Source organism: Vulpes lagopus, chromosome 14 (genome assembly GCF_018345385.1).
Source record: "Vulpes lagopus strain Blue_001 chromosome 14, ASM1834538v1, whole genome shotgun sequence".
NCBI lineage: Eukaryota > Metazoa > Chordata > Mammalia > Carnivora > Canidae > Vulpes > Vulpes lagopus.
The window spans coordinates 29,474,992-29,487,691 of NC_054837.1; the positions used below are offsets into that span (position 1 = coordinate 29,474,992).

The following is a 12,700-nucleotide window of genomic DNA, read 5'->3' on the forward strand; positions in this document are numbered from 1 at the left end:
TTCTTTCTTGCTTTTGTTTTTTTTTCTATTTATTTATTTGAGAGAGAGAGGGAGAATGAGCAGGGGAGGGATAGAGGGAGAAGCAGACTCCCCACTGAGCAGGGAGCCCCAAGTAGGGCTCAATCCCAGGACTCTGGGATCATAACCTGAGCCAAAGGCAGCTGCTTAATGAACTGAGCTACCCAGGTCTTTCCTTTTCCATTTTTTTCCCCAACAGTTTTATTATTAAAAATCTTAATGCAGAAAATTTGAAACAACCATCCCCTTTATAGCCATCTACCTGCAGTAGACGTTTGCTAACTTTTGCCTTACTTGCTTTATGTACCTGTCTCTCTTACTTTCATATGGTTCAGAGAAAATGTTGGAGACATCATGACCTTGTATTCCTAAAAATAAAGATACTCCCTTCCATAACCATTATATCATTTTCATGCCGAAGAGAATAATCTTTTTCCCCCTTTCCCCCTTGGCATGGACTTTTTGAAGTGATAGGCCTAGTTGTATGGAAAAACGTCCCACATTCTGGATTTGTTTTCTTTTTGTAATGGTTAACATGTTTCTCCATCCCCTATATTTCCTGTGAACTACGTTGGGCCTAAAAGGCTTGATTATATTCAGGCTCAGGATTTTTGGTGGGTATGCTTCACAGACAGTCACATCAAAGGTATATAATGTCAGGTTGTCCCACTATTAATGATGCTAAATTTGATCATTTTGTTAGTATAACTGCCAGATCTTTTCATTGTAAAGATATGTTTTTCTCTCTGCAGTTAGTAAGTTGGGGAGCTTAACCAATTTTGTAGAACTATTTAGTAATGTTCTTTTCATGGTCTCTCCCTTCATTTGGCACTTATCTTCTAACTTTGCTTATTGAATTTTTGATTTAGGAGAGATTTTTCACTTTTTAAAGTCAAATCACCAAAGTAGAAGACATATCTTTCCCAAACTTTCCTTTTCTCAATCTTGCTCTCTCCTTCCTCTTTTTCTCCCCTCTTTCTCCTTCTGCTTTACTTCAGAAACGGCTGTGATAAGTTAGCTCTTCCTCTCATTCTGTCATCTTTTTTGGATGACAGATTCGGGAAATTGCACTGGCTCTTTATGTAGAGATCCTGAAGATCCTATAGATCCCTCTATGTGGATCCTGAAGGCTCCAGACAGTCGTATTCTTGCCTTCACTTCTTTGCTCATCAAAGTTAAGGATAAAGGAGAGAAGGGACCAGAAGCCAAACTGCTAATATTTTGAGAAAGATCTCTTTATTCCTTCTACTTGAAACCATTGTCTCTACATCCTCTTTCCCTGGTTAATTCCTGCCCATCCTTGGGGGCCTCAGCTTAGGCGTCCTGCCTGAGGAAGATGTCCTGAACCTGCTGATGACATTGAATGCCCTTTTGTGTGTTTCTGTACATTGTACATGTGCCTTAGCTCCCTCGAAGCTATCTTTCCCATTAGCTTGTGATGTCCTGACATCATTGTAACCCAGGTCTCAGTGCAGAGCTTGTCACATCTCAGGTTCTTGGTACATGTTGCTGGAATGTTTCCTTTCCTGGCCTGCAGATGATCTCTGCCACATGGTCTGGGTGCTTCTGCTTCCTGGTTGTGAAAGTAAGGTGGAATTGCAGGCTCTTCTTTATCATTCTGCTGTCTAGCCTGAGTAGTGGCTGGTAAGGGACACTTCTGTGAAGTGTGCCCCAGAACTGATGTTGAAGGTGAGTCATCAGTCAGTAGGTGGTACTTCTTTGCTGAGGGAACTTCTGGGGGTATGTGTGCAAGTAATGGTAGGCTGTGGAGACTCCCAACTGCACTTGTTGAAGAGCCATTAGACCTTGCTACAATGTAGACACTCATTGTGGTGAAGAGTGAAAGGGTGCTAATAAAAAAAGAAAGGCAGTTGTGTGTGAGTGCAGGGACTAGTGGGATTCGATTGTGTTTCATTGAAGAACTGCGTATCTAATCTCTAAATGGCAGTTCCCTCCCTCTCTCGAGACCTTTGCTCATCACCCACCCTAACAGTCATGCTCTCTCTTTGTCCCCTGAGTCAGTTTCTGGGAAGCTTTACTGCTGTGGCTAAGAAGCCTTTAATTGTGTTTTATCACAGCACACAGAGTCAGAGCAGCTCCGAACGTCCTGGGGAGCGTTGGCTGGAAGCTTAAATCCATTGTATTGGCTACGTCTTGGGTTATAGACACTGTTAGTCCATATAAATATCTTTCTTCATTTAATTCTTACTGTGGCTCTGTAAAATAGGTTGTCCCCACCCCGCCCCTCCAAAGAAAGTGAAGTTCAGAAAGGTCAGACATCTATCCAAGTCTGCCAAGTGGTCAGGAGGGTGGGGACACAGTCTCTTTCCCCATTCCTGTGGCCAGTGGCAGGTAACAGGTGATAATGAAAGAGTGCTTCTCATTAGAAAGGGCTGTTCTTGTTCTTGAGAGTCTGCCTATAGTGAGAGCCACACTGTGTTTCCACCTGAAGAGGGTGGCCTGGCCTGAGATTCTGTTGGTAGTGAATTTTTGTGACACGAATTTATCACTGGGGCATAGTGGATGGGATCGGGTTTCCTAGGCAAAATCTGGGATTTTGACTTAAGAAGAATCAGGTGTTCTTCATCTTCCTTATGCCAGGAAAGTGGATTGGGCTCCTGCAATAATAAGACTCTGAAATTTTACAGTTAAAAAATCAGTCTAAATGGTTGGCTTCGAATTTCCTCCAAATTTCTCTCCCTACTTTTCCTTCTTCTCCTCCCAAATGCGCCCTGGTTCCCAGAGACCTGAGAGATGAGAAAACAAAATCTTGCCATTTGATTCAATCTTATATACCACAAGTTCCTCCTGCCCTGCTCATTTGTTGGCTTCATTTGTAAGTATGCAGGGAAAAAAATCAGCATATTAAGGATTTCAGTTTTGAGAAAATAGACGTCCATTGCTTTTTTTTTTTGACTGCTTTTTTTTTCCTGCACTGTAGTTTGTTAAATGATTTGTGCCTTAGATATGCTCATTTTATTTTTGTCTGTTTTCTTAGGAGTCCTTGAAGGAGAGGTAAATGAAAGAGAGATAAGTTACCCTGACCTTGATATTTTATAGCACTGTAGTAACCAAGGTGTGTTTATCCTCCCATGGAGCTGTAAAGACACACTTTTCTTGTTTAAGCACTTTTAACGACAGTTGACATAGAAAATGCCCATGCAGCAGGGTTCCTAATCTATGTCTGAGGTTAAAACAGATTTGCTAATGAACTGAAACCTCATCTTCTACCACTGTTTTCAAGTTTGATTTTATGAATAGCAAATTGTTGCTTTTGACAGAAAGACCAGAGTGAAAATGAGCGTATCATGAAGACAAGGATGTAGGTATTTTGAGTGCCGATAAAGATGAAACATGTCCACACATCTCAGGAGATCGTCAGCAGAAGGGCTGCATGGTGCAGGTGGGGTGGTGCAGAGATTTACAGTGTTTCTGAAATAGATGCCAGCCTCAGATGATCTCACTTGCCTTCGTTTGAGTGAGTGAGCCCCAGCTCTCCCCCAGACTTCCTACTTGGGTGGCTGACAAATTGATGAAAATGCATGCATGGGAGGGAGATAAGAAGAGGGAGAGCTTTAGGGTGACAGCTGATTCTCAGTAGCAGATGGAAGGGAGAATGTCTTTAGCAGGCAAAGGTAAAAACCGATTTCATTTTGGAAATTTCTATTGTGTGAGGAGGACCATATAAACTTCTTTTATTTGTGGTTTTTATTTTTATTTTTTTAATTAGGGTTTTTTTTTTTAAATATTTTATTTCTTTATTTGACAGCACAGGCAGGGGGAACAGCAGGCAGAGTGAGAGGGAGAAGCAAGGCCAGGGGTGAGGGCTGGCCTAATCCAAGTGGGCCTCTGTGGACAGTAGGAATACACTGGTGTTTTCACTCTGGAGGTCATTCAGCACATACTCAAGGGCCCGTTGTGTGGTGGCACGGTGCTGGGGACGAGAACACGTATTAGTCGAGGGAAGAGACCTGGTTACCCCCTTAAAGAAAGTGCAGTCTGATTGTAGACACAGTCAACATACCCATCAGTAGGTAATGGCAGACTGTGGTGGGTACAGGGTGTTGGGAGAGAACATAGCTAATAATTTACACAGAGAGTGGTCCAGGAGGGCTCCTGTGGGAAGCTAATATCTACAAGATGAAGGAGTCAGCCGACTGAGTGAAGTGCTTGTTTATGCCAGTTGTGGGCAGCTGGGAGACTCTACCTTAATGAGTATTTAGGGACTGTGTTCTACCTCATATGCTGTGGGAACCCTTGCAGGAGTTTCAACAGGGGCATTCTTGAGGTTATCCTGACTTGTGGGTAGGGGGAGGTGAGGGAAAGAGTGTAGGCTCTGGCAGGTTCAGGACAAGCCCCTCTACTGAGGGAAGGGGGAGGAAAAGCTGGTGAAGGGGAGAGCAGCAGCCTGGCATAGAAGTAGGTGGTGCAGTGGGTGAGGGTCAGGGGGTGGGGTAGGGGCAGGTGAGGTGAGGTGTGGTGTGTCAGGTGAGGTAGGGAAGGGACTGATTTGATGGTGTAGAGGTTGTTGGCGTCCTTGGCAAGAGCAGGTTTGTTGGCTGTTGAGGCAGAAGCCAGGATCCATCAGTGTCCACACTGTCTATCTTCCACTTTCATACTTCACCCTATAGAAATAGCACCTCCCAACTCCCTCTCCACCTTGTTTTTGACCCGTACCACTGAGTGCTCCTGACATAACACATACTTGGTTTTCTGTCTTTCCCCATAGAATATAAGCTCTATTGGGCTAGAAATGTTTTGTTGGCTGCTCTATCAGTAGCTAGAACAGTATTAAATAAGTGACTCCGGATAGTATCATGAAGAAAGTAATGTCTCAGCTGGATTAACCTGGCTACAGTATTCATGCTGTATAGCCTACCTGTGACCTGAAAATGTTCTAATTCTTATCATCAACTCATTTCTTTTGTTAAGCAGCATTTTACACAGGTAATAGATGCTACATAGAGTTAACTTACTAGCTCTAGCTCCTACCCCTAAAAAGCTAGGATTTGATAGATGTACCCATACCTACTTATCCTGTTGTCACTGCCACCCTTGTTACTGTCAGGATCTAGGGTTTTAAATTCAAAGGAGAACAGATTTCATGGGTTTTCTTTAATTGTCAAAGCTGACTTTCAGAAAAGGAGCCAAGGGTTTTTTTTTTTGTTTTTTTTTTTTAAGATGTTATTTATTTATTCATGAGATACAGAGAGAGAGGCAGAGACACAGGCATAGGGAGAAGCAGGCTCCATGCAGGGAGCCTGACGTGGGATTCGATCCTGAGTCTCCAGGATCAGGCCCTGGGCTGAAGGCGGCGCTAAACTGCCTGGAGCCAATGTTTTTAAAGCCTATTTATAGGTCTTGGCTACCTGGAGAGTTACCTTATCCTTTGAAATGCATCAGATAGCTTCAAATTTCTCTGCCTTTTAAGTGGGTTAGGTAGCTGTGTCTTGAAAAAAGTGTCTTGAAAATGACTAATATGGTAATAATAACAAATTTGTTTCTTGCCGGTCTTCATAGGAACTCAGAAACATCTGCTGATCTATTTCTGTTACATCTGTGATAGTTTCTAGAGTCCTGACTCCAGGTGTGTACTCTGGCTGGAGACCTTTGTTAATTTACTTCCTCTTTAAGCCAGATGTCTACATCAGGGTGGAGTTTTTCTTCCTTCACATAAAAATCTTAACGTTGGTGAATATGTGAACCTAATTACCTTTATGCGTAGGTGGATAAAAGTGCTAGAAAATGACGGGATTCCTTGAGGGTAGTTACTCCTAGTGCTGATATGATAGAAGCTTCTGACTTGTGTCAGTGTCTGTGGCTTAGCCACTTTGATCAGGGTGAGGGTGGTAGTTGCCATATTAGCTGTGGGTGTGTCTGTGTGTCTGTGTACAGTAAAATGTAGACAGTGTTTGTGTTTGGGTATGTGTGTTTTATTTTGCTGGTTTAGCTTTCTAAATTTTCTTTTTATACTTTAAAACATTAATAGAATATATGATTTGAAATGTGAAGGACATAGATGAAGTAGATTATAGAATACTAGACAGCTTCAGATTTCTCTGATATTTTAAGTAGGGTAAATGGCTTGAATAAGTGGAGAAACATATACTGATTTAGGATGGAGATGACCTGAATGGAATGGTCAGCCCTGCCCACATTAATTCATTTATTAAGTGTGACTCTACTAAAAATATTAGAATAGTTGTCTTTTGAGATTTGACAATGTGATTTTAAGGTTGGAACATGGAAGAGTAAATAGGCAAGGATTCTAACATTTAAAAAAAAAAAAGGGGCACCAACCTAAACTAGATAGAAAAGTATATTACAAATTTGTAATTATTGGGATCCCTGGGTGGTGCAGCGGTTTGGAGCCTTCCTTTGGCCCAGGGCGTGATCCTGGAGACCCGGGATCGAGTCCCACGTCGGGCTCCCGGTGCATGGAGCCTGCTTCTCCCTCTGCCTGTGCCTCTCTCTCTCTCTCTCTCTCTGTGACTATCATAAATAAATTTTTAAAAAATTCAAATTTATAATTATTAAGTCAGTGTAATACTAGCATAGAGTTGGATGTGAATCAGTGATATGAAGCCCCAGAACAGACCCTAGTGTATATTATAATTTAATATATGTTAATGGAAGTTTCATAAGTTAGTTGCAGAAGGTGAGACAATCAGATAGCTAATCAGCATCTATTTTGGTGAGCTATGTAAAGAAATAAATTGATTTTCCCTCCAGATGAATCAGAGTTAAATATAAAAAGTGAAACCATTAAAAACACCTGCACAAAACACCAAAAGAAATAGGATGTTTAGAAGTCGTGCCAAATACATATACAGGAATGTGGTGTATGATAAAGATGGTATTTTAATCCAGCAGAGGAAAGATGGATTACTTAGTAAATAAGTAGGAACCATTGACTAAAGCAGGATCCCATTAACACTCATTACATCAAAGTAAATTCCAGTTGGAGCCAAGACTTGACTGTAAAATGTGAAGTTGTGAAAGCACTGGAAGAAGGCACAGTTTCACAGTCTTGGTGTGGAAAAAGCCTTTTTAAGTATGACCAAAAAAGTAGAAACAGTAAAGACTTTAAAATTTTTGACTACATTAATGACAATTTTTTACTAAAAATAACAAAACCCTCCTATCCATACAAGAAGTGAGTAGAGCAGAAACCAAAGAAAGCACACAGTAAATGGTCAAGGCAAAGATAGACTGTCAAGGCAAAGACAGACCATCAAGACGGGCGCACAGTAACTCTGATGTATGTGTTGCAAACATTCCCACCGCATTAAGATCTCTCACACAGCACAAAACAAGGAGGTGTGTGGATAAGTCACATGAAAATTCCAACGACTAATAAACATAAAATGATATAAGTGGGATCCAAAAAAATCAACTGATTTTTTGCTTGTTGCCTTTGCAAACATTAATAGGAACTAATGAAAATGCTGGTTTGAGGAACTAGACACTCACTATTCACTGCTGTTGGAAGTGTAAATTAGTATAAACTTCGATTCTTTGGAACAAAATTATAAATATACACATACTCTCTGATTCAGTTTTTAAGTTTCTAGGAATTTATCTTACAGGAACAGACATGCAATTTACACAAAAATGTAAGTAGCAGGATGTTCATTACAGCATTGTTTTTTTTTTTTAAGATTTTATTTATTTATGCATGAGAGACACAGAGAGAGAAAGAGAGAGAGAGGCAGAGACACAGGCAGAGGGAGAAGCAGGCTCCATGCAGGGAGCCCGATGTGGGACTCGATCCTAGGTCTCCAGGATCACCCCGTGGGCTGAAGGCGGCACCAAACCACTGAGCCACCTGGGCTGCCATAGCATTGTTTATAAAAGTGAAAAATAGAAACATGTGTCCATTAGTATAAATGAATGTCTATTTATGGAGAAACAGTTAAGTAGATTGTGATAAATATATACAGCCAATAAAAAGAATATAAAACCATATTTATTGGCGTAATAAGATACCAATAACATATAAAAATGGGTTATAAAACAGAATTATGATCCAACATATTTAACTATTATGTTTATTCATATATATGTATATTACAAGGACTTAAGGCCAACTACAAAGTTAGGGAGAATAGTCCACAAGACCGTCCTTGCTTCTAACACCAATGTATAAATTGAAGGAGTTCCCAAAACTATCTTCAAATTGAACAATTCTCAAGAAGGACTCACAGAACTTGCTGAAAACTTATATTCTTCATTACAATTTATTACAGGGAAAAGCTTCTATTGAATCAGCCAAGAGAAGGGGTGCATAGGGCAGAGTTGAAGAGGTGTTCAGATGCAGAACTTATGGCTGTCCTCTTCTAGTGGCCTTACTTCTGTCTTGCCACAGTGTGTGACAGGGCACACAGAGAATTGCCAACCAGGGAAGCTCACCTGAGTCTTTGGTGTTCATAGTTTTTATGGGGTTCAATCACATACTGTGACCACTTTCTGGTCTCCAGCCCCTCCTGGAGATCTGGCTAATACCTTTAGTTATCAGTTCCTCTGGGGATTGGAACTGATACCTTGTGGTCCAAAGCCCCTATATCGGGAGTATCCTAAGACCAAAGCCCCCAGGCAAACAAAGACACTCCAGTCAGGCAGGACATTCCAGGGGCATAGATAGAGGTCACCTCCCAGGAGCCAAGGGCAAAGGCCAGACTCTCCTTGGATAAGGTTATTTCATTTCTTCACTACACAATATTTTCACCAAAATGTAGATGATGGTTATTTCTAGGTAGTGGAATTGCAGCTCACTTTGCATTTGTTTGTACTATTTTGTATTGTTTTGAATTTTCTTCTAGTGTGGGTGTATAATTTAAAATCAATAAGACTAAAAAAGCTAAAAAAGAGATTAATGGAAACAATCTCTGGATGGGGTGGATGGGGGGAGCAGCGAAGCAATAAAAGAAATGATAAAGAAGACTTGTAGATATGGATGCACAAGTATATAACCTACTTATCTGAACATACACTATATAAGAATTAAAACTCCAAAACTTAAGGGAAACATTTGCAGAAACATCACAGGTTAGTATTATGGTGTTACCAACATAGCAAGAGAAAAATGGCAAACATTTTAACATGTGAAAATTGAGTAAAATTTGTAGTCTAGTTAACAATAATATGCCAGAATTGGTTTCCTAGTGGTGAGATTGTGCTCACAGCTACAGAGGATGCCACCCTGGGAATAGCTGGGGACTCTTTGTGCTATTTTTATTTTATTTTTAAAGATTTTATTTATTTATTTATTTATTTATTTATTTATTTATTTGAGAGAAAGAACACAAGCAGAGGGAGCAGCATAGGAAAAGAGAAGGAGATTCCCTGCTGAGCAAGGAGCCTTGAGGCAGGGCTTGATCCCAGGACCCTGGGATTATGACCTGAGCTGAAGGCAGATACTTAACCAAGTCCCCCAGGCACCCCTTTCTGTGCTTTTTACAACTTCCCATGAATCTACAATTATTTCAAAATAAAAAGTTTTTTAAAAGATAGAGTTTTTAAAAAGACACAGCAGCTCATAAAGTAAAAAAGACACATGGCTAATGCACATTTTAAGTATTAAAATTTATTAACAAATGATGCAAACTGAAGTGATATACTGCTTTTTATTTCTTTAAATCTGGTCCCATACCCAGTCTAGAGGAGTCAGAACACCCTGGGTTCTAGAGTCAAGTTTATTTTCCTGGCAGATAGATGAATCTGGCTTTAAATGGTACCCTATCCAGATCCTGCTCCTGCCGGTAAGTCCAGGCTTAAAGCTCAGCAACGTGCCCCAGAACCGACTGCTATATTCAGTAGCGTGCCCCAGCACCGACTGCTATTCAGTAGCGTGCCCCAGCATTGACTGTCACTCCCTCTGCCCTTCCACGTCTTACCTGTAATCCTCCCTGTAAGGTGGACATCATCACCATTTTATAGAAGGTGGGGCTTAGACAGCTCATGTCATTTGTCCAGAAATGGAAACCACCCTTCTTTCCCTGTTGGCTTGGAAATGATATAAGCATGGCAGTGTCTGTCCCCTTGTAGAAGGCTAGAACACAGGAGAGAGTGCTCCCAGCAAGGACACAGGTCACCAGCATTCACAGACAGGGTGAAGGAGAGGTCACCACTGCAGCTACTCTGATTTTGCCTGGTTTCAACTCCTTCAAGTTGCTTTAATTTTTGAAGGTTGTAGAAATGATTACTCCCTGCTTTTTACCAAAACAAACACAGACCCTCCCAAACATGCTCACACATGAGGGCAGATGCACACCTAGATGCACTAGCACATATGTATTCACAAGTGTGCTCATACACACACCATCACACATGCATACCACACACCTGCACACACATACATGCCTCACATATCACCCACACTGTATATACATCATACACAACACACATTCAGTCATCTTGTCAGCAGGACAGACCTGGGACCAAGACCTCAGGATACCATGTTCCTGCCTTGCTGTGTTTGCCCTTAGAATCTGCTTCTCCAACAGAACTTTCTCTGAATATAAAAAAATAAAATAGACACCAAGCAACCCACAAGGAGGATGGATTGCAGGTACAGTGGAGAGGACCCATGTTTAGGCATGGGAGCAGGGCCTGACAACCTCACGAGTTTCCTTTGGGAGGAGGCTCTCCTTGGGCAGAAGGCCCAGGGCAGAGGCCCACGGCTCAGGCAATTCTATTAAACACATTGCCCTCCTCCTGCCATGCCTCTCGCTGTGCGTGCTCCCCACGTCTTGGCTCCTCAATGAACCTTTGTCTGTCTGGAGCCTGTTAGTTTTGGCTCCTAGCAGCCTGTGGAATCAGGCCCAGATCCCAGGAAAGCCAATAGAGACCGCTCTTTTGAAGAAAAAGAGAATCCTGGAAGAGAGACCAGTCTGAGCATTATTCATCCACTCACTCATTAAAGAAACCACTTACTAAGCATTAGCCTCATATTTGGGTCTAGTTCACAAAACTGACTTGCACATAAATTTTGTATCTGCTTATGTGATTAATTGCCATCACCAATTAACTAGAAGCCTAATTGACTAGAAGCCCTATTAGAAGGTCTTGAACTATACCTGGTCTTTTTGCCTTATTTACTTTGAAAAAATAACATATTCTTGTATTATATTTAAGCAGTATAAATCAGTAAACAGTGAAAACTAATTCTCCAACTGAATCCCTTAATCTCTGCTTTAGCTCTCTGAAGGGAAATCACTGTTTCCCTGTCCCTGTTTCTGAGACTAACTGACAGGCAGTCTCCGTCCTGCCACCCCCTCCCATCCCCCGCTGTGTCTTGTGTGCCTATCTCCCTGTTACAAATACACATGGTGGCCATGGCTGTGCATCTTGCACCTTAGTTTTCTTCTCATTTCATGCAACTTGTTGATCTTGCCTGTAAATCAGCGCATAAAATGTATGCTGTGATTTTAGTTGCTCCATAGTGTCCATCTGTGTGGATACAGCACAGTTGTTTTTTTTTTTTTTTTTAAGATTATATTTATTTATTTGTGAAAGATGCAGAGAAAGAGAGGCAGAGACACAGGCAGAGGGAGAAGCAGGCCCCATGCAGGAAGCCCGATGTGGGACTCGATCCCGGGACTCCAGGATCACACCCTGGGCTAAAGGCAGGCGCTAAACCTACAGCACAGTTTTTAAACCATTTTGCTTTGATGAGTGTGTACATTTCCAGCCTTTTGCTGCCACGTCAGTGCTGCCGTGTGATGTCTTCCCATATGTGTCCTTGTGCACATGTGAGTCTGCAGAATCAGGTCCTGACAGTGGAACTGTGAGTCAAAGGGATGTGCATCGAAAGTGTTGACACACTCTGCTTGTCCTCCAGCCATCCTTCTGTTCCCAGTGCCAGCTTAATGATCAGAACTCTTTCCCCTGCCAGAGTGCTGAATTGTTAGGGAAATGAAACAGAAGTTGATCCCCAGCAGCACTATTCACGACAGCCAAAAGGTGAAACAACAAATGTCCATCAGTGGGTGAAACAGTAAACAAATGTGGTCTGTCCACCCAGTGGGATATGATTCGGCCATGGAAAGGAACAAAGTACTAGGACATCTTACAATGCGGATGACCCTTGAAATTAGTGTGCTTGGTAAAAGAAGCCACACACAGATGGCCACCTATTTTATCATTCTGTTTACATGAAATGTCCAGAAGAAACAAACTCAGAGAGACAAAGTAGATTAGTGGTTGCCAGGGCAGGGGGAGGAAGAAATGGGGAGTGACTGCTCCATGAGTACAGGGCTTCCTTTTGGGGTGATGAAAACTGTTCTGAACCTAAGTAGCAGTGATGGGCACACAGCATTGTGAATGTGCTTAAAGCCACTGAATCATATGCTTTAAAATGGTTCAAATGGTAAATTCTATGTTATATGTACTTGACCACAATAAAGAAGAGTGAATAAATGGTAGTCAGACAAAATATTACCTTTATGGTTGACCAGGCTGAGGGTATGACTTACAGATGAACCCCAGACTGTTTCCAGGCAGTATGGGCAGTCCTGGACTAGGACAGGCCCCATCTGCCACCCCAGGCTCTGTAGGAGAACAGGAGAAATGGCAGCTTGCTCCTAAGAGGAGAGGAGGGGAAGGGCCTGGACCACGCACTCCAGTTCCTCCTTCTACACTCAGGATAACATACCCACTCTACCTTGCTAAGTGGGAATAA

The 12,700-nt window shown here is 41.9% G+C and overlaps 1 protein-coding gene across 2 annotated transcripts in view; it reads left to right on the top strand.

Moving 5' to 3' along the window:
- The window catches only part of LOC121475461 (MLX interacting protein), a 59,523-nt gene that overhangs the window by 24,260 nt on the left and 22,563 nt on the right, over positions 1–12,700 (top strand). The window lies entirely within an intron of this gene.